The sequence below is a fragment of the Pseudochaenichthys georgianus genome, chromosome 6 (assembly GCF_902827115.2).
Source record: "Pseudochaenichthys georgianus chromosome 6, fPseGeo1.2, whole genome shotgun sequence".
NCBI lineage: Eukaryota > Metazoa > Chordata > Actinopteri > Perciformes > Channichthyidae > Pseudochaenichthys > Pseudochaenichthys georgianus.
The window spans coordinates 14,943,898-14,965,410 of NC_047508.1; the positions used below are offsets into that span (position 1 = coordinate 14,943,898).

The window sequence follows — 21,513 nt, forward strand, 5'->3', positions numbered from 1 at the left end:
GGTATAATGTGGCTCTGTTGTAGTACAGAGGGAATTATTCACTTATTTCTGAATGTATCAGGACATTAGGTAAAATCAGAGGAACTGTAAATATTGCATTGCTAGAAACCAATACAAAGAGCAAAGTGAAATGATAGCAGAAGGTCACCCGAACCACGCTCAGTTGCCCCCACACATTCACCCACTCACAAATGATTTAACTCAACGTGACCTTTTATTACTCTCCTTGTTTTGTAAAGGTAAAGCTCAGATCACATGGTGGGCAAAGAACATATGTGACATGTTATAGCACATCACTGTAACTGGGTTGAATGGGTGCAGAGGCAAGATAAGGGGATCTGTGAGCAGGAGTGGGAGTAGTGGTTCAGGGATGGTTTGTTTAGTCAGCATTGCCTCAAGGCATTAGTGTAAAGCTAACAGTCTAAACCGGTGCCTGGCAGTCACGCTGTAAAATAAAACCAACATGTACACATTTTTAAAAAGCATACCATTTCAACTGTTGGCCATTTGTGCCACCTCATTATATATTTGTCAAAAGTTGATGCAATGGCTGTTTTCTTTCCCTCTTCATCCGTCCTTCTGACCTCTGGAGGTAAAAGAGAAAAACAGGGTCTACAAGGTCCGGTAGAAAAATAACCTCCATCGCGCCTCTAGGTGCGGTTGTAACACTGACTTGTGTTGTTCTTAATGGAAACGCCCGCAGTTGTTGTCATGTTTTAAGACACATCACACATTACCCCAACCAAAACCTCCCCTACAGGCGTCCCATGATGCATTGGGGTGTCAGGGGAGCTTGTAAGGAACGCAGCTCAGATGTGAAATGTTACAGCCCAGAGGGTTTCGGCAGGGCCGCGTAGAGTGCACCATGTCCGTGTCCTAGTTAATGTTCTCATTTCTCACTGGGAAGAGATCCGTTTATCGGCGTGGAGAAATTGAGCTTTTAAAAAACAAGTGTTTGAAGGCGCTAAGCTCCCTGTATAAATCTTCTACCCTCCATTCTCCCTGACCGCTCCCCACCTGCCCATGAATCATCTGACCTCCCAGATAACCGCCATCATGTCGTGAGTGTGTTTGCGAGTGCTCTGGGTTTGTGTCAGCAGGCTCTCAAGCTTTCACCGCATCAATTATTCAACTAAATATTAATGTATTTTCAAAGAACTTTCCAAAAGCCCCTACTCTTGTGTTGTCTTTTTCTGAAGACATCACCTCCTGCAGATGACTTGTGAGCTTTGAGTCTGTTTGCGGAACTCTAGCAGATAAAGATAGAGAAGGATGAGTGCAAAGAATCCAACCTAGATACAGAGAGAAGGATGAAACCAAGCAAACGAATGTACAGGAGAAGGGTTCCTTCCTGTTATTATTCATTAAATCGAGTCTTGATGTTTTTTTTTCAAGTTGACTTTTTGTTTGAATTCAGCAAACATAATCCCCGCGTAGCGCGCCTCATTATTTCCTCAGACCTACCTAGCACAGCTCCTTGCACAGAGACAGATATTCATAGCTTGTGAAGTCTTCGCCTTACGGCCCGTCCACGCAGCGGCGTGCGTTGAATCTTCAACGCTTCTGCCCATTCACTTTGAATGGGGTGACTTCAAGCTTTGCCGAACTGCATTGTGGGAGCGTCGCTTCACTTTGCTCGCGTTGCACGCTTCAAAAGTTGAGCAATGTTCAACTTTTGAAGCTTCAATGGAAGCATCAGCCAATCAAATCATATGCCAGTGAGCTCTTGCCAATCAAACCGCGTGCTTGTGTGTCCGGGGCGGGAGATTCATGGTTAGGCGTTGGTTGTTGGTCGAGTTTCAGACACGCCCGCCGGCAAGCTTCAACGCACGCCGCCGTGTGAACGCTGCGTTAGACCACTGTTGCCTACATCCTCAGATCAGCCAGCGGGGAATCTGCTCTCCTCTTTCTCCCTAATTCATCTTTCCGCATTGAAGTTGTTGAAGTTACACTTCATGTAAAATAATTATAAAACAACTGAGCAACAGTGGTGTGCTTTGAAGAATGAATAATGATCAAGGTTCAAGGTTCTTTATTTGTCATACGAACATTACAGAGTAGTTATGTTGATGAGAATATTAGGTCACAGGCTTCTCCAAAAGTGCAACACAATAATACAGAAACACAGACAAATATAGTGCAAGTAAATATTAAAAAATAAATACACAAATAAATGTTTAAAAAAAAAAGTGAAATAGTGAAATAAGAGTCTCTATGCCAGTTATTGGAATGATATATTAGATAAATAGATACATAATTACTAAGTAGCCTATGAATACTATGAAATTGTTTCAGCAGTTCAGGTGTTTAACAGTCTTATTGCCTGTGGGATGAAGCTGTCCCTGAGTCTAGTGGTTTTAGTCCGGATGCTGCGGTACCGCCTGCCAGACGGCAGCAGACTGTGTGGCTGGGGTGATGGGGGTCTTTTATAATCCGGAGGGATTTCTTCATGAGCCGGAGTAACGGAGTTACAGTAATGTATTACTTTTTGCTGTAACAAAGTAATGTAATGCATTACTAATGAAATGTGGGTAATATATTACCCGTTACAATTCTCAGTAATGCAGTTACAACAAACTTTAACCCAAAATTAAATGGAATTTAATTTACCAACATCGCGAGACATTCTGACACCAGAGAAAAATGATGCGGGTAGATTAGTAAGCCTGGTGTTTACCCCATAAGACCGCCTCACTGCACATTATCCCGCTTATTACACGGCCATATACTAAACAAACTATAGAGCCCATTCCGTGTCCTGTTATTGTTTACTTCCTCTCTGCCTTCTTCTGGTAATTTATCTGACGTCCAGCGCTCTGTCTTTTAACCTCTTTTCCTTTCTCTTTCTTGATCCTCCTTAGCAACTTTCATTATAGTCCTTGACAGTGGTCTGTAGTACTGTATTAACAACGTGTCACATGTTAAGAATTAACAATCAGAATCGAGTATTCAACTAATCTGTGTAACAACAGTTAAAACCGGAGAGACGTGATGTAAGAATTACATATTTATTATTTACACGTCATATGAATGAAATGATTGCCATGATAATACAACAGGAGAATGTAATGGTGTTTGGCGATTAGGCCCCGGTTTGCAGGATAATCATTCAGGAGGGAAAGCACCGCTCCGATGAAATCCCCGGGGTCTAGACACTGGTGGTGGTGCTGAGTAGGTGAGACCGGTCTGAAGAAGGAAGGTTTAGCTTTGTCCTGGAGGAGACTGGAGGCGAGAGGGGTGGAGGCGGGTTGCGGTCATCTGCAAATGACAACTGACAGGGAGGAAGAGCAGGCATATAAGGAATTTAGCATGTGCAGCTATTGGCTGCTGAGGGGTGACGCCCTCATATTTAATGAGGGGGGAAGGGAGCCATAGAGTGACGTGTAAGTGACTCGTGTTAGGTCTTCCTTATTGAACTTGCGCTAAGCTTCAGTTGTTAGTAGCCTTAATGGCCTACACCAGGGATCGACCGGTCGATCGCGGGGAGATTCCCAGTCGATCGCGAGATGTGTCTAAAAATAGAACAACAATATTCTGTTTTATCGTTAATGTCCTATAACATAATATTCCTGTGCCAGAATAATGCACTTGAACGCATCAAAGCTTTGTGATTGGCCGGCGTGACCCCATGTGTCGGGGCGTGGCTAGTGGGCAGTGCACTAATTCGCTAACGTTGTCCGCCAACAACAGGAGTGACAGTCCGCACACAAACAAGACCGCAATTATGGCAGAAGCAAAACATATATAATTTTAACTCCGAGTGGGAGGATGATTATTTTTGTATTTATTCCAATTCAAAGTCCATCTGTCTCATCTGGGCGAGATGATGCGAGCGAGGCTTTATCGAAGAAGGGTAATTTAGGAGCGGCATTTCGAAACAGTGCACAAACGCTACGAGACGGAATTCCCTCCTAATTCTGCCCTACGCTCCAAAAGGGGAGGGGCCTGAAAGGACAGCTAAATGCACAGCAGTCCATTTTCACCAGGCCCAACAACAAGAGCAAGGCTGCTCCCATAGCATCTTATCGTGTCAGTCACGTTCTTGCGAAACACATGAAGTCTTTCAAAGACGGCGAAGTTGTGAAAGAAGCATTCCTGGAGGCTGCCGATGCGCTTTTGGGGGACAGTAAAAAACAGCATTTCAACAGGTTTTTGATATAACAAAAACTCAAGTTAGATACCGTTATTTATTAATCAGTTGTAAGTTTTAGTTTGTTTGAACGTATGCATTATAATTATTGTACAAAATGGTATAATAGTTGGCAGACTGGCAACTTTAAAAGTAGCTCTCGGTTCAAAAAAGGTTGGGCACCCCTGGCCTACACAGTTGTTATGCTATACCAGCTGCACTAAACTACATTTTAGCATTTAAAATACCTAGCCATTAGTTTGCGGTTATTTTGGTAAAGTAACTCAAAAGTAATAACAAGTAGTGTAACTCATTACATTTCAGAGACAGTAATATTGTAATGTAACGTATTACTTAAAAAATACAGTGATAAGTAATATGTACTATATTACATTTTGGAAGTAACTTGCCCAACACTGCTCTTGTCTCAAGTGTTGTCCAAATGTACGGTAGTTGCTAAATTGTCCACATTGGTGGCAAGACAATGTGTTATGCCTGCCTTCTGAGATATTAGACCAATCAAATTACAGTACCTTCATCGTCAGTCAAAAAAAATTGTTATGCCTCTATAAGATCCCATATGTAGGGGAGGTATCACATTGTTCTTTGTTTGGTACTTACAACTTTAAAGCAGCTTTTTAGAAGTCAAAAGTGACATTTACTGACAAATTATGTGATGCTGAATGTTACAATACAGAACCACCATCACTGATATTGACAACACTTAAAACCTTTAATTATAGACATTCAAATTAGCTTAACAGCATGCCAGTCTGCAGTTTCTATTCTTCTTACATAGTTCTTTGTAAAGATGGAAGATTCGGTGTAACATCATAAGCTAAGGTATCCTTTTTTATTACATTTATTACATTTTGCTTCTGAGTAGAGGATTGGGCTCGGACCTGATTCGGTAGCTCCGTTGTGCGAAAGGCCAGATATGTGTGCTCCGGTAGCGAATATGAATATTTCTCCTGAGGAATTTTATCTGCCAATCAAAACTGGGGTTTTATTATCTCCATGTGTTTAGTCCAAGGCTCAATGTGGGTTATTGTGCTGTGTTGAATTTCATATAATGTTGTCTTAAAGTGTTACTTGGTCACACTGTAGAAGGCACTGGTCTCAGATGCTGGAATACCCTTTTCTACCTCCCTACCTAGCCCCCTACCTCCTAGCCCCTTTTCCCCTTCACGTTTCCTCTTTTCCTTCTCAATTATATCACGTATCCTCCAATATACTGATCCTTCATTTTCTTCCTTTGCACTCCTCTCCTCTCTGGCTCTGCTAATTCAACGCCATGTCATTCCGGGCCTATCTCCCCCAGCTCCTCATAACAAGACCATGATCTACCTTATCACTGCTGTCACTCAGCCTCTCTGACAGCCTGTCTCTGTGTTTTTTTTTTTCTTTCCCTCATTCAATTGTGCGCACTTACTCCTGTGCCTGGCTGTCTTTCTGTCTGTTTCTTCTTCCTCTCTCTTTTTTTGTTTCTCCCCTCCCTCCTCTATGATGACCAGGAGAATACGCTCGCCTGCAATCCATCTGTCCTGCTGATAAAGACATTAGCGGTGATGGGTGTAGCACCAGGCAGCGGGCAGCAGGGCCCTGTCAGTGCCGGTCTGTCTCGGGGGATGGCTAACGGGTGTCACGGATTAGTCCGGGCCTTGCATGATTGCTTCACTACCACTGAGATACACGGCGTGCTTACCCTGGGTGATGCGGCGGCATAGCTGGCCAGCAATCTCTGTCACAAAGAGGAAGGGATTTGTGCACTGTATGTTAGGTTAGGGGCACATTACCCAAGAAGGATGGATGTACAATTTTCCAAGTGTGTGTGTGCATAAGTGCATGTGTTATTTGACAAATTTGGTGATGTCCTTGAAACTTTTTGCAATCTGAAATTGTATTCTCCTGGTCAGCTCTTATCATTTCTCTAGATAAAAAAGAAATCTAATTTAGAGAGAAAAAAGTCTCCTGCTGAAGCATTTCTGGTCTACTTTTGCGATTGTATTTCTTGCTGCATTTGCTCCGTAATTTCATTGACAAATGTGCATATGAGGTCATTTGAATTACTTCATGTCAAGCGATTGTGCTGCATAGAACAGTAGGTAGTCCATGAAGCGTACAGTATTATCAGGTGATTGTATTCAGATGCGGTGAATGGTGCCACTTGACACCCTCACAGTCTCTAAAATAAAGAGTGTGCACCAGGAATAGGTTTGAAAGATTACTTGAAATAGCATCAAGCTTGCTGTCCCTGAATAGGGACGTTTACTCAGAGAATCAGAGTGTTTGAAATCTGAAGGTCTGTCTTTCAACTTACCCTCAGTGGGGTTGTTTGAAAAGGATGCAAGCATTTCAAAATATTCCATTTCACATTTTCTTTAGTTTTTCCTCTCCCCTCTTACATCAAGATTCCCACCCCATCCAAATCTGTAAAGAAGCTAGTAATTAAACATCTAAAATAAATGTAGTGGACTAAAAAGTACATTTGCCTACAAAATGTAGTGGCATAAAAGTATAAAGTAGCATATTGTGAAAATACTCTATATTACAAAATACGGCTGATTTGAAGGAAAGAAACCAAAAGAAGAAATAAATGTACAAACATTACTCCATAGGGGCATTTCTGTATTGCATTTTGCTTAATTGTATTCTGACTATGTGCTCACATTATGGGACCAGACCAACCACGAGCCTCACCCAAACATAAGCGGTTGTTGTGCCAAAGATATGTTGTTTCCCCATTCCACAAAGATGGCTGTCTCAGCTTAGGTTGTAAAATGATAAAACGCATCAGGCTGATGCGTTTTGGAGCAGAGCCAGAACACGTGAGGTAAGTCTGGCAGTGCAGATATCATTCACGTTGTTTTATTAGATTACATTTTAGATCTGGCCTTACTAGACTTTCATCTGTCAGGCGTACTCATGTAGACGTACCATTCAATTAACAGTGCATAGTCCCAGGTCTCCTCAGGTATGTCACACCCTTGTTATTTGGACAATCTGCTTGAATTGTATACAGTGTGATATTTATACTTGATACAATGACATTAAGCAAGTAGGTTATACACCTTTGGATGCAGGGAAACGGTTGCCAGTTTAGCAGGGATGAAGGCTTCAGTTAGATGGAGGTCATTGGGTTTTGTAGGAAATGTTAAGGCTTTGTCTGTTTCCTATTATTATTGAACACATCCTTTATAAAGTAGGTGCAGACTGCCAGATTGTTGGTTTTGGAAAGGTAAAACACTCCTGCAGGCAGTTTTCAGTCCAACCATCAGAACGGGATTGTACGACCCGGTCCGATGTAATGCATCAGCTGTAACACTTGGCTCTGGATGTTTTTCAAGAACCTGGTTATTTGATACACAGTGTGCCTATATTCAGTGAAGATTCAGCTGCATTGACAAATGTGAAGGCTGTCATGTTCTGCAAAGGTAGAAAAGCTGCTTTGCTGAATGTCATATTCATTGAAAGCTATCTTTAGAAGCAGCCTGAGCAGAAGCTGTTCAAAATGTAATAAAGACACAGGTAAGCTCATTAACTCTCCAGCACACTTACTGTATGCAGGATTTAAGCTAAGGGGAAGGGGTTAGACAGAGAGGTAAGTTGTCAGTCCTGCACACAGACACAGTGTGTTGTTTAGAAAGATGTGATCACGTGCATCTGGTTTCATTTTAGCTTCATACTGGCATAATGAAAAAGGTGCCTTTATTACAGATGTACGGTCTGTCTACACGTAGTTCTGCTGACAGTTAAGCTGCTTATGAAAGCAGAAAAAGAAAGTGATTGAAAATATACATGTTTCATGTTTAAATCAGGGGAATCTTTTTCTCCATTTCACCTGCTTATCTCAGTAATTGTTGTATTAAAAGGCGGCACGGACATACTAAATTAGCACATGGCTCCATTGTGCAACGTTGTAAAGCTTTCTAATGTTTAAGGAGATTTCATTTTCACGGTTCATTTTTAGATTTGTCTGACAGTGTGGTAGGATTTATCCAATTACATTAGACAGCTTACACTGATTTCTAAGAACTACCTCGAAAGTTTAAAAATAAGTTTGGAATAAGAAGTGATGGACTTCGAAAAATAAGTTGAAGGGAACTCTGAAAGTGCAGACCTCCGCTAAAGCTGTTTCCATAAGTGCAGATAATGCATGTAGATGCCCCATCGGTTGGATCTGGTCCAAAATGTAATGGAGTCTTCATTGCTTCACCCTGGCCAATGACAATTCATGAACATTGGGCCAGTAGTGTTTCTGTAATATAACAAACATTAGAACAAACCAGACTGAGATGATCGAGAAAAGCTCCTCAGTGGAGGTAACAAATAAAGATATAGATACATCTTGGAAAAATAGCCAACAGACCAAGGAACACATTGGTGTGTTGCCCCTGTTGCTTGAATTTGACGTGGAGATGGAGCAAATGCTACTGTGAGATAAAATAGTCTTGTCTCAGGAGATTTAATGTGATGGGCCACTGTTTTGCTTGTTCCCCTTCAGAGGAAAATCTTTGGGGCAGCGGGGACATGTCACAAAGTACTTTCCATTAGGACAAACGAAAAAGCTGCTCAGCTGTCTTTCTGCCCTGTCAGTGCAGCCCTAACTGCCATCTGTATTCATAACACAATCTGACAGACATCCAGGAATAAAATAAGTTGATCTCCATTCCACTCTGCTTGTGTGTATGGCGCTGTGGATTTGTATGAATATGGTGAGCATGTCCGACTGTGGAAACGTGGGTGTGTTTCTGTGAGAGGGAGACAAGATGGAAAAGTCAGCTTGATAAATATGATGGTTTATAGCATTCCGTATCACAGTCAACAAAACATATTTTGTACTCGCTCTTAAACCTGACTCATATTTCTCTCTGTCTTTCTCCCTGTTTTCCTTTGTTATACTTGCATAGATGTACACCAGTCAGACTAAAGGATAAAAGGATTTGGTCAGTGGCTTGAAATGAACAAACAATGCCAGCTGGCAATGAAAGACAAATTAAAAGCCTGTATAAGAAATAGGAGGCAATTTCCACAGTAGCGCTAATGAGCCAGAGAGCATTTAGTGTTACTCGGTAAAGCTGACAGATGTGTATACTTTTCTAACGGCTTTACACTCTGTAGGGTGCTTTTGCCAGATTGTCCTTCTTTCTTTGCACCCACATCTGTTGAAAACGTTACATTCAATGATATTGACAGTGTTGACATGAAGGTTTTGTCTTGGTATCTTAAGTTTGGAGAAATCCACCAGCTGTTGTGATTTAGTTTACAGACGTTTACTATCTTGGGTTCTGAGTAGGGAAGGTTGTGATTCCGAATGCTTTTTTTCTTCTTCACTTCAGCAAAAATCATTATACACAAGCAAAACATCACTCCATTGTATGACCAACCCAACACTAACCTTAACCCTGAATAGCGTATAAAACATACACACGTTTATCTCAGGGGGCTATACAGTTTGTAAAGAATAGAGCACCCCCCTTATCAGACCCCTGAATCGTACAAGCCCCCTAATAAATAATGATCATAACTTAAAAAAAACAAATAAGAAAAAGAAACGCAGAACAATAATGTTCTAGCATGGTGTGCAAATTGTATTTCATTAAAATAATCTCCATTCAGTGACAGTAAAAAGACAGAACCAACCATATTGAGATCATTTAAAGCCTTGCTGTAAACATATTGTTAACCCTAACCCCTAATCCTGGAAGATGGGTCTAGAAGCACAGGGGAAACTGTTTGTGCCTCAAGGCTCAATATACATGTAGGGCTCACCTATTTTTCTTTACAAATGAACTGCTAATTTCTCATATCCTCCCTTCACCAATACCTTTCTTTTCATGGTATCCACCTTCTGTATTTGTCTCTTGCTACGCACACACTACATATACAATACGCACAATATAAAACATGTGCATTTCATTAAAACTAGGCCTTGACCGTTCTCACAGTATTGCTGCAAGCAGGGCCGGACTGGGACAATATGTCAGGCTGGAAATTATACACCCAGCCAGGCCACTACCAGTTTTCTTTTGTGCCATTTTCCTGGATTTATTTGTCAATATTTACAGCGTTGCTGCCCATAGTGATAGCCCTACACTTTAAATCTACTACCCCAGAATAAAAATATGGACATGGGTTACTCTTTAAAAAAAATGTGCACATATATTTAGGAACCTATCCATGTGAACATATTTTAAGTGGAGGTGGACCTCAAATCCTCTAGGGGGGTCCGGGGCTTTGAGGGGGAACTAAAGAGACTACACCCATATGACACCCATATGAAACAGAACTGTATGGCCATAACCAATAACATACCATATCCAATATGAAAAAACATTGAAACTTGTTTATTTATTTGTTTTTGGTTCATTTATAGTTCTGAGTGTGTCTGGGCTCCTGAACCAGCCTCACCCCTCTCCCCCCTATACCCCTGCTCCTATTTGAGGCAGCAGCAAAGACTAGTTTTAGCTCTCAACACGTTTTTAAAGTTTACCTTACCTTTTGTCACCTAGTTAAAACATTTGTTTTATTATTCATGCATATTTTACTAATCCCTCCCCCTTCAAATGGACATATGTGTTTACATAAATGGTGACCAAACCGTTTGAGACCCACTGAGATAACTTAGACTAAGTTAACTATCTAAACACTCAGAGAGTCCTTTACCTCACCTGAGCTGTAGTTATCAGTCTCTCAGTCTGACATGAGAGGACTCTCCTCCACCTTGTTGACAGCTCATTATATCCGTTAGTGCCGCAAGCTAGCACCAGATACTAACAACAACAATACACGTAACCGGTGCGCGCGCTTTCTCTCTCTCTCGCTCGCTCGCTCGCGCCCGCCACACATACACACACCCTCCCGAGCTTGAATGACACACAGAGACCAATCGAGGGCTTTAGTATATGATCTGTATGAAAGTGTTCATGTCGGCAGGCCACATCATGTAGACAGCTAGTCACCCTCTTTGAGGCAGAGTCAGACCCACATTTGCGCAGCGTTGCGTTCACAATACATAGGCCTACATAACAACAAAAAAATCCTCAGGCCAGCAGGCCACTTAATAGGCCAGGCCATCGGGAAACCTCCCGGTCCTCCCGATCATAGATATATATAAACACTAGATGACTCACCCGCGCTGCTGGCCAATGGAGACCGACGTTGCCACTTGGCCGCCATCTTGCCACAGGCAGTTCTCTCATTCATAACATTATGGTTTAGTATTTAAATAACCATAGCTTGCTCAATTTTCAACCAATTTTCAAACGGTTTGGTTTTTTATAAACATCAAAGATGTAGTTGTGATACTGCATACTTATAATCATGGACTTTCATATGAAAATAACATTAATCAGATAAAGCAATAGCTATACACACACACACAAGATATTTATATTAAATATTTGCCGGTGTATCTATTTCCATTTATTTTATTATATTGTTAATATTTAAAATATGTCTCACCCGGCTGATATATCACAAAATCCACTGTTTAAATTGTTCCCTATATTGCCCCTATGCCCCTGTAAGGTGTCCTTGGGTGTTATGAAAGGCGGCCCCCCAAAATAAATGTATTATTATTATTAAGAAGAACAACTTGGTGTGGTGTAGGAAGCAGGAGCAGGTGGGGAGAGATGGGGCTTCAAGGTTCAAGGTTATTTGTTTTAAATGTGTCTTGTAGATAAGGACCAGCTGCACACAATAAAACAGTATAACACAAAACCAATAAGACACACGGTGACACATGGCACACCAACAATCAATCATCGTCCAGCCTCAGCTTTGGTATTCTTTCACAACCATGTTATGGGTTTATTAGACTGAGCAAACATAAACATATGTGGGGAACATAGTGCTGCGTCTCATGGAACATGAATATTTAATAAATACATAGTAGTTGGCGATATATGCTCCTAGTGATAGCGATTCGCCATTAAACATCCGTAGGCTGCACAAAAGACCTACATAGTCAGGTACTTCTGTAAACAAAAAGCCAGCAAATTCCTGTATCATAATGCAAGATGTTTTTAACAAGCCAAACCACTTGGAAGAAATCATGTGTAACTTAAGTTATGTTGAAAAGAAAGAGCAGTTCTGCCTCTCCCACTAGTGTAAAGTTGCTGGGTCAAATTTGTAATACTAGGTCTCACTCACAGCATCTTGTTATTAGCCAGCTAATAAATACAACCACATACACAAAGAAAAGCTGCAATTTCAACATGTCCAAGCATCCTGTATCATAGCCATTATAATAATGTTTCTAATAAACCAAACCGTTTGTAAATCAGTCAAGATTTGAGAGAGTTCAGAGTTCAGAGTAACTGTTGACTGTGGCAAGATGGCGGCCGGTCAGCTACGCTGGACAATCTCCCATGAGCCATCTAGTGTTTATATATATCTATGCTCCCGATGGCCAGTCCGGGCTGCGTCTATCGTTATTCCAACCCAGTTTAGATTTAACCACGCCCACTTCCGCATTACGCAAGAACGTAGCTCTACGCAATAGCGTCATAGACTTCTTCTTCGGCAGTTATAGCGGTCGCGGTAAAGCAGGATATTGAATAGTTGTTTTTTGTCTTTCCAAAGGATTTGTTGACTGAAAGTAAACGATCCTGTAATCAAAGCCATATCGAAGAGTCCTGAGATTGTATTACTGGTGTTTTATCATCTATAAATAGCCTGTGTGTATTCTCAAATGTCGTTTTCAGGACAAACAAAAGACGTTTTAAATATCTTATCAGCTGGTGTAAGTGCAGAATATTGAATATAACCTTGACTATTACTGTGCACTTCATTTATCTGACAGCATTATTTAATGATACTATTTTATATATATATTTATTTAATGATACTATTTTATATATACATTTATTCATATACACACACACTTATATGTACTCACACATGTATGTATTCATGTATACACACAGATGTACAGATTCAGATTTTGCGGGTGTGCCGCGGATTCAGATTTCGCAGGTGTGCTGCGTGAGGCAGTGATGTAACCATAGGGATGTAACGCCAGGTTGATGCTGTGACGTAACCTCGCGTCCATGCTTGCGTAATGCGGAAGTGGGATGTAAACTGTGTTGGAATAACGATAGACGCGTCCGGGCCTGGCTGCAAGCATCGAGCCTTGCATTCAACGGGGCATTTTACGTGTTTCTTATTCAACTACTTTTACAGACGTAATCATTTGAACGGCAGCACATGTATATATATTTTTTATAAAAAAAAAATGCATTATGCAGCTTTTGAGATTTAAAAAAAAAGCATTGCAGAGTCAGTTTGAATTTGATTAATCGTTTAGCCCTTCTAGTTCTATTTTGTGCCTACTGACCGCCAGAGGCGGTGCTTTAAGCACTGGATATGTCCATCGCGCGCATGCGCAGCTCGAGTACCAATAACAACAAAGTCACCTGTGACACACGTGACACCGGCTATATCAGCCGGTGTCGTCAGAGGATCTGTTCCTTTCATCTTCTCGCTGCGCGAGGGTACCGTGGCTACATTTTTGTAGCCTACAGCGTTCAGGTTTGAACGTTTGATCTGAGGGATTTCTCTGCAAGCAGCTGGCCGCGTGCAGCTTCGCGACTGACAGTCGGAGATACGGGTCGTTAACGCGTCCTCCAGGAGCTGTGGCCGGCTGTGCGCTGTGCAGAGCCTCGACAGACAGGTTTGTGTCAGCTTGTTGCTGGTGATGGCTGTGTCCCCGCACCCTCTCCCAGCCAAGTTGTCCGGATTTCCGTCTTATTTTTTGTTTGGCTTAGACTTTCTGGTGACGACAGTTTTCCCGCTTCCTCTCCCATAAAGTTGCCCTTATGCTCTTTTGAAAGTTCTGCTTGTGGCGTTGTGCCCGAGCTATCATTAGCATTTGAGTCCCAGCTTTGGCTGTGTGTCCCTCATTCAATTTACTATGGAAAGCCCAGAGTGTCATACTTTAAACCCGTTTTTTGTTTAGATGCAGAGAGTAAGGTAAGTACTTTCTATTTCTTAGAAGCTATTATCTGGTCTTAACATTTGTGTTCTGACTTGGTCGCTTGATTGTTAGCAGCAGCCGCTTGGCTAACACCTTGCTGTTGAGCTTAACTATTAACTCAGGGCAGTGCTCCCGCTCCCGGTAACATAGGGTTTGATTGCAGTAGCGCTAGATCGTTGTATTACTGCTCCTAGTACTAGACTCCTAGCACTAGGATGATATGCAGAGAACATCTTCACTGCGGGTGGTGTGTGCTCTGCATGTGCGGTTACTACTGTAACCATGGCATACAGTTCTATGCGGGCTGTTCTCTTTCTTAGAAGCTAATTATCTGGTCTTAACATTGTGTTCTGACTTGGTTGCTTGATTGTTAGCAGCAGCCGCTTGGCTAACACCTTGCATGTACTGTTAAGCTTCATTATTTAACTCAGCCGGTGAGGGCAGTGCTCTCGCTCCCGCTCCCTCTACCGGTAATGCGGATGTATCTACATCCCTTTTTCTGTTCGGCGAGTAGTAGCACTGCTCTACTCTTCCCGTTCAGCAGGTAGCTGGTGAAGACTGTGTTCCCGCACCCGCTCCCGGTTACGCTGCATCTGGCGTTCGTCTCTAACTCAACCAGTGAAGGCAGTTCTCGCCCCCACTCCTGGTAGACGCCAAACGGCCTCGTTTTTCCGTTAAGCAGGTAGCCGGTGAAGGCTGTGTTCCCGCACCCGCTCCCGGTTACACTGCATCTGGCATTCGTCTCTGACTCAACCAGTGAAGGCAGTTCTCGCCCCCGCTCCTGGTAGACGCCAAACTGCCTCGTTTTTCCATTAAGCAGGTAGCTGGTGAAGGCTGTGTTCCCGCACCCGCTCCCGGTTACGCTGCATCTGGCATGCGTCTCTAACTCAACCAGTGAAGGCAGTGTTTTCGCCCCCGCTCCTGGTAGACGCCAAACTGCCTTGTTTTTCTGGTAAGCAGGTAGCTGGTGAAGGCTGTGTTCCCGCTCCCGGTTACGCTGCATCTCGCATTCGTCTCTAACTCAACCAGTGAAGGCAGTGTTCTCGCCCCCGCTCCTGGTAGAAGCGGAACTGCCTTGTTTCTCCGTTAAGCAGGTAGCTGGTGAATGCTGTGTTCCCGCACCCGCTCCCGGTTACGCTGCATCTGGCATTTGTCTCTAACTCAACCAGTGAAGGCAGTGTTCTCGCCCCCGCTCCTGGTAGACGCGGAACTGCCTTGTTTCTCCGTTAAGCAGGTAGCTGGTGAAGGCTGTGTTCCCGCATCCGCTCCCGGTTACGCTGCATATGGCATTCGTTTCTAACTCAACCAGTGAAGGCAGTGTTCTCGCCCCCGCTCCTGGTAGACGCGGAACTGCCTTGTTTCTCCGTTAAGCAGGTAGCTGGTGAAGGATGTGTTCCCGCACCCGCTCCCGGTTACGCTGCATCTGGCATTCGTTTCTAACTCAACCAGTGAAGGCAGTGTTCTCGCCCCCGCTCCTGGTAGACGCGGAACTGCCTTGTTTCTCCGTTAAGCAGGTAGCTGGTGAAGGCTGTGTTCCCGCACCCGCTCCCGGTTATGCTGCATCTGGCATTCGTCTCTAACTCAGCTGGCAGTGTTCTCGCCCCCGCTCCTGGTAGACGCTGAACTGCCGTGTTTATTAATCCAGCCAGGTGAAGGCAGTGCTCTCGCTCCCGCTCCCTCTGCCGGTAACGTGGGTGTAATTGCATCCCTCTTTCTGTTCGGCAAGTAGCAGCAACGCTCTACTCTTTCCATTAAGCAGGTAGCTGGTGAAGGCTATGTTCCCGCACCCGCTCCCGGCTACGCTGCATCTGGCTACCTACAGAATGGTTCATTCATGTAGCGCCTGTATGGCTTCTATTGAGCCCGAGGACGGCCACGACCGCTGCCCCTCCTGCCTCGGCCACCTCTGGCGGTCAGTGGGGACAAAATTCGAGCATCTGAGGGAGGTTCTCACGGTAAACGCCTGCATGAGCTGTAGCTGCATGCCTCGGGCGCTCATAGTGGCTAGAATCACTGAGGTGGAACGTCTGGCAGCAGCCAACAGACACCTCTCCTTGTCACATCCTCCTCCAGATCAATTCGGCCGTTCCCGGCGACTTGAGGGAGCGATGGCTATGTGTGCTCTCCCCAATAGAAGGACTAGAAACAGGCTGTCCTCTAAAGTGGATTGGCTAGCTGCCGATAGGGGCTTGATGAAGTCGCCTCTTGGCCCTTCAGCCTGGGCCCGGTGTAGGGGCTGCTAGCAGCTTACGGGGCCAGTGGCCGCCCCCTGCCATCAGGCTGAGATGCCACTCTACAAGGAGCATCTCAACATATTGGGCTGCCCTGAGAGGGGTGCCCCTGGAGACCATCTGCGCCGCGGCGTCGTGGGCGTCTTCTGGCACATTCTCCAGTTGTCATCAGGTCAATGTCGCCACTCCCCATTCTTTGGGCGTGGTCCTTTTGCCGAGCTCCGCTGCTTCCAGTGGTGTGCAAGGGCTTGGATTCTTCATGACATTGTTGGTATAAGTCATACAGTGCTTAAAGCACCACCTCTGGCGGTCAGTAGGGACGAAATAGAACAATAGTTATGGCTGTAACTACGGGTCTATGAGTCCCGGATGACCGCCGGAGTTCCCTGTCACTCAGAATTCTTGTGTGCTCGCGAGAAGATTCTGGGAACAGATCCTCTGACGACACCGGCTGATATAGCCGGTGTCACGTGGGTCACAGGTGACTTTGTTGTTATTGGTACTCGAGCTGCGCATGCGCGCGATGGACATATCCAGTGCTTAAAGCACCGCCTCTGGCGGTCATCCGGGACTCATAGAACCGTAGTTACAGCCGTAACTATCGTTCTTTCTTCAGCTTCGTTATTGGGACCAGGCTGGTAAAACAGCACTAACTAGCTGACACAGGCACTCAGACAACATGAGGTAATTGCTCTGCCTTTCTTGTGTTATTCCATTGTTCTATTATTAGTACATTAATTACGATTATAATTGTAGCTTTCATACTTGCCAATAACTCAACTGTTAAACAAAGTGCTACAGTGAATTATGTTGGGGAGGTTGTTCATCTGTTTGTCATTAAAACTTATCAGGATCTTTTCACACAGTCCACTATCAGCACCCCCTCATCTCACCTTTTCAAAAAGAGGTGACCTGTAGCTATTTGACCTTGAGGTTACAGATATGGGTTAATTTGAATGCAATGTTAAGTATGTATTCTGAGGTAGATCACAAAGGCCAGTTGTATACTAGTTATATAATACAGAATAAATGGATATTGACCAAATGCTTTTTTGAATGCATAATATGAATGTCATAGTCCGAAGTACAATTTATCGGTCTTGGTTTAAAAACACAAAAATTGAAAGTGGGCCGTGGCTGATTGACTTTAGATTTTCTGACTTGCTAGCTATTGGTCATAATACTTTTGTCTAGACAGGAGAATTTAGCGGATTCTGTTTTAGACGACACAGATGACAGCGTCAGCCAGGGCAGAAGTGAGCCTCGGGAGTAAAGGCCAAAGAGTGACAGCTGGAGGAAGAGCGAGGGGCAGAGAAACACAGAGAAACATCCCAAACACAGCAAAATGAAAAAGATAAAACCCAGGCAGTGGGCAGCAGGGTTTCAGCAGATACAGACCAGACACCTAGTAAATCAAAAGCAAGGATTGAGATTAGTTTAGTACGGTGTTGGGTGTTTTTTAGGAAAATCCTTCTTATTGTTCCTTCAAGAATCTACCTATTGAGACAGCCACTGTTTTCCATCTAAACAGTTTTAAAAAATCAATCATTTCCTTCAGTTATGTCATGGGGTTTGTATCCGCTGTTGCCTATGTAAAATCATTGGTAATCCAGTCTAGGTGCAGATTTTTAAAATAAATACATAAAACAAAAATGGATGCAGATTTGACGATCGCTATGACTATGTTTCAAGATATACATATTACACAGAATGTATGGCAAGAAAGGATGCTTTGAGAAAGATAAACAAATACATAGACATTTCTTAACCACACAGCATCATGGTTTGCTAAATGTTTCCGATGTGTGCAATACTTTTAATAAATAGAACATGTAGACTTAAAATGTAGACCAAAATAATTTCTCTTTAAAGATTAACATTTTAGGAACAAAGACATTTGTTTGTCAGCACACCATTGCTGTAGCATCATGTGCTCTGTGTGAACCAACATGGAAGTCATGTTAGTTCACACATGACATGTAACAGACATATGAAAAAACAAAGGCCACCATCAATGATTGGTATTAATAGCGGAAACACAAATGACAGAGCTGAAACTGTCAGCTGAAACTTGACATTATCCATGTATTTATCTTTTCTTCTTTGAAGTTGTTGTGAGGACCATCACCCAATTATCTTTTGGCAGCATGACATTACCTTGAAGATGTATGGGACAGATTATTGAAAAAGTCAGGCTTAAGAGGAGATGGGAAACAGAAAATCAATGACACACTGTAGTTTTACTCCTTGAGATCTTAAATGTCTAAAGGGTAGGGCTCTGTGATGTATGGCCGCCTTAAACTATATATGTGTGTGTGTGTGTGTGTGTGTGTGTGTGTGTGTGTGTGTGTGTGTGTGTGTGTGTGTGTGTGTGTGTGTGTGTGTGTGTGTGTGTGTGTGTGTGTGTGTGTGTGTGTGTGTGTGTGTGTGTGTGTGTGTGTGTGTGTGTGTGTGTGATACTGTTTTTACCTCTTGGCCTGCATTGCCCTGGTCATGTGGTCATCTTTTTTTGAGAGTGTAGTGAGCAAAGAGCCACTACTGTAATTGGCTCTCTGTCTTCGTCTGTGAGTCTCAGATAGGAAACAGCCAACACAAAAACACTCAAACAAACCCACACACACGCCTCTACACTTGGATAAAAGCAAACTTGAAGGCAGTCTTTTTATCCCCTTCTTTCGCCATCCCTCCCCTCTCCCTCTTAATGTGTTTAGTTCATTTCAAGCTACAGTAGGAGCTCTGCGTCGTAGTTAGTCATTTCCTTCTAGTCTTTCAGGTGACTGCTTGCTTTGTGCTCCAGGTGGAATTGGGGCCTTATCAGCGGCAGGGCAGGAGCCCAGTGGCCACATCACACAGAATACAGCAGTTCCTCCAACCGCATGGCTGCCCCACATGATTAAACCCCATCTGACCACCTGTGTGTCGGTACTATATTGGTGTGTTTGTGAGGGAAGGAGAGTCTAGAGGAGGATGATGAGCATAGGAATGCCAATGAGGTGCATTTGTCTCTGATCAAAGCACTTGTGATGTTGAGTACATTCAGTAGGCAGGTAATGTCTGTAAAATGTATTTTACTGCTTCAGGGTTCAGGCAATTGCTGTATTCTACATTCAGCTTGTTTAAGAAAATGAGCACTGGGCTTTTTTATGTTTCCAACAGCCTCCTAATTTCCACATGATGCTTTTGTACCACACTGCCGCGGGCTTGCAGGACAAAAAAGCCAACAATGCCTGTGTGGGCACAAACACAACCTTTTTATTTGAAGAACATTATGTTTCTCTCCTCTGTGCCCTAAATGACTGCAAATGGTTCAATGGGTTATTTTTAAACAAGCTTTGGATGAATAAAACAGGGAGAAAAGAAAGGAAAGAGTAGAAATCAATGTTTGTGTCTTTTCAGATAAATGCATGGAGCCAGGCTGTGTAAAGTGGTAAGAGGGTAATCTGTGAAACAACAATACCGTGGGCTGACAGGAGATGCAGTAATCTAGGCTGGACCAGCGCTATCCTTAAACAGAGTGTTCTGTGTCTGAAAGATTACACTGTAAGCTCTGACACCATAATGGTCCTGCAGCACACACATAAACACACACCAAATTGCTTCTGCCTGCATGGAGCTTCTTTAAGGTACCCCTGTTTAGGATGTAGTCTGTAGTGAGAGACTTGCTGGCAGAATGCATGGATGGGAATCTGATTGAGGCCCGCTGCCAACACGAGCAGAGATGTGAGCAGTGATTTATACTAGATAAATAATGAGATAAGCGAGATGCAGCGGAAAGAATACTCAATGGAGGAGACTAATAGTCTGTATTCTGTCCTGTGTGTTCCATACATTCATTTATTTTTGAGTCACCAGATAAAGACTGACAGCTAAAGACTCACGTTGGTCGTTTATTTCAGCTTTTCCCCTCCACTTCCGCCGTATATGTTAATTGTTTTGCAAGGGCATAGATGAGAGCAGTGATATGTCACGGTCTGGTGAAATGACGCCCACTTTCCAGTGCAAACAAAGAAATGGCGCCATGTGGAAGAAATTGTTTTATCATGCATAGAGGCTGCTGTGTCGTGTGTTGCACATCAAACAACAACAACAATCGAAAGTTATGATTTTCTATACTCAACTTAGAAAAGAAGACTGGAAAAGAAAATATCTGTGGCTTCAGGTCATCCACAGAGATGACAAAAAGCACAATCAATGGGACCCGGTCAGTCCAATACATGTAACTGTTGCGTGTCTGGGCGGCTCCTTTTAGGTAAAAAGACCCCCACAATATTCTTTATTTTATATGTACACTGAACAAAAATATAAATGCAACACTTTTGTTTTTGCTCCCATTTTTCACGAGATGAACTCAAAGATCTAAAACATTTTCTATATACACAAAATAACCATTTCTCTCAAATATTGTTCACAAATCTGAACAAATCTGTGATAGTGAGCACTTCTCCTTTGCCGAGATAATCCATCCCACCTCACAGGTGTGGCATATCAAGATGCTGATTAGACAGCATGATTATTGCACAGGTGTGCCTTAGGCTGGCCACAATAAAAGGCCACTCTGAAACGTGCAGTTTTGCTTTATTGGGGGGGTCTGAGGGGGTCCGAAAACCAGTCAGTATCTGGTGTGACCACCATTTGCCTCACGCAGTGCAACACATGTCCTTCGCATAGAGTTGATCAGGTTGTTGATTGTGGCCTGTGGAATGTTGGTCCACTCCTCTTCAATGGCTGTGTGAAGTTGCTGGATATTGGCAGGGACTGGAACACGCTCCAGATCCAGAGCATCCCAAACATGCTCAATGGGTGACATGTCCGGTGAGTATGCTGGCCATGCAAGACCTGGGATGTTTTCAGCCTCCAGGAATTGTGTACAGATCCTTGCAACATGGGGCCGTGCATTATCATGCTGCAACATGAGGTGATGGTCGTGGATGAATGGCACAACAATGGGCCTTAGGATCTCGTCACGGTATCTCTGTGCATTCACAATGCCATCATTAAAATGCACCTGTGTTCGTCGTCCATAACATACGCCTGCCCATACCATAACCCCACCACCACCATGGGCCACTCGATTCACAACATTGACATCAGAAAACCGCTCACCCACACGACGCCACACACGCTGTCTGCCATCTGCACTGAACAGTGAAAACCGGAATTCATCCGTGAAGAGA

At 43.4% G+C, this 21,513-nt stretch overlaps 1 protein-coding gene across 1 annotated transcript in view; it reads left to right on the forward strand.

Annotated features, from left to right (window-relative positions):
- cdh13 (cadherin 13, H-cadherin (heart)) overlaps positions 1–21,513 on the forward strand; it is a 480,217-nt gene that overhangs the window by 329,022 nt on the left and 129,682 nt on the right. The window lies entirely within an intron of this gene.